Below are 1,507 nucleotides of genomic sequence, written 5' to 3' on the forward strand. Positions count from 1 at the left end.
TATATATATATATATATATATTATAAAAACAAGTAAAGTCAATCGCCACATCAAAGTGGCTGTTCCATGAGATTTTACAACTAGCTATTTTGCTTGTTGCAAATCAGTGACCGATGGTAGCTTTGTTTACAATATAATGCTAGCTGGAGCAGACCCTGACTATCGCTCTTGCGACGACCAGGTACTCGCGACTGAGGATGAGTGAAATAGCTCTAAATTGAATCAGTCTCGCCATCTTGTTGTCTGCTAGAGGATGGTAGAGATTCGCTCCCTCTGCTAGCAATATATATTATATATAAAGGATGCAGCGTCGCACCAATAACCAGCTGGCGGAATGTCTGCCTGGGGTTAAACTAGTAGTAACATGGAATAGCCACTTTGATGCGGTAATTGACATCACTTCTTAGTATAGTTACTGTTCTCTCTATATATAAAAGAACACAAGCGGGGTTCAAATTCCAAACAGCTGTTTCGACAACAATTTTATTGATGCATTCTAGATTTACATCATAGCAAAAACCAGCCATCATCAGGTAAATTTTAAACACATAAACTGCTTTCAGCTGAACAAAAAGGCACACGAGTTTCAGTTGCACAAGATCTTCATGATTGTGTCGGGAACGATGATAAAAACGTTTTGAAAACTTTGCAAAGCCTCTGAGCAAGTATCACCAAGCTTTTGGCAAAATTTGACGCAGATTCTTTACTCAACTTCCTCTGTAATGGTCAATGCGACTATCACTCGCTACATACCTTCCTTCCAAGCACTGCTGTACACAGCAGAAGTGAGCCAGAAAGTTAAAACTTAGTGCCCATACAAAACAGATTCCAAGGTCAATCTGTGCCAAGCAGCTTCACTCTGGATATTCTAGCTTCGTTACTATAGCAACAGTCCGGATACTTATTGCTCAGACCACGTATATGTGTGTGTGTGTGTGTGTTTGTCCCCCACCCCACTATCACTTCACAACCGATGTTGGCGTGCTTACGTTCCCATAACTTAGCCGTTCAGCAAAAGACACCAATAAAATAAGTATTAGGCTTACAAAGAATAAGTCCTGGAGTCGATTTGTTAGACTAAAGACAGTGCTCCAGCATGGCCGCAGTAAAATAACTGAAACATGTAAAAGAATAATAGAGTATATATATATATTATATGTGGGAGAATGTACGAAAAAACAACAGACGAGGACAGGTGGTGTAAATAACAAAAGGATGTATTAGTATGACGCTCAGGAATACGGAAAGTCTTTGACGTTTCGAGCTACGTTCTTCAACAGAAAGAATACGGAGACAAGGAGAAAAACACGGAGAAAAAAAATTGAATAGTGTTCAGTCAACGGTCAATCATAATAATGGCTAATAATGGCTGACCGGAAGTTAGAAATTCTTTTTTCAGGAGAGCTAAGAAAAGGGGGAGATAACAAACGGTGATCGAAGAACGAGGGGCTGTGTGTGGGAGATAGAATGCTGGTGATCTTGACGTATGTAGTGTGCTCGCATCACA

The sequence above is a fragment of the Octopus bimaculoides genome, chromosome 4, assembly GCF_001194135.2.
Source record: "Octopus bimaculoides isolate UCB-OBI-ISO-001 chromosome 4, ASM119413v2, whole genome shotgun sequence".
NCBI classification, from domain to species: domain Eukaryota; kingdom Metazoa; phylum Mollusca; class Cephalopoda; order Octopoda; family Octopodidae; genus Octopus; species Octopus bimaculoides.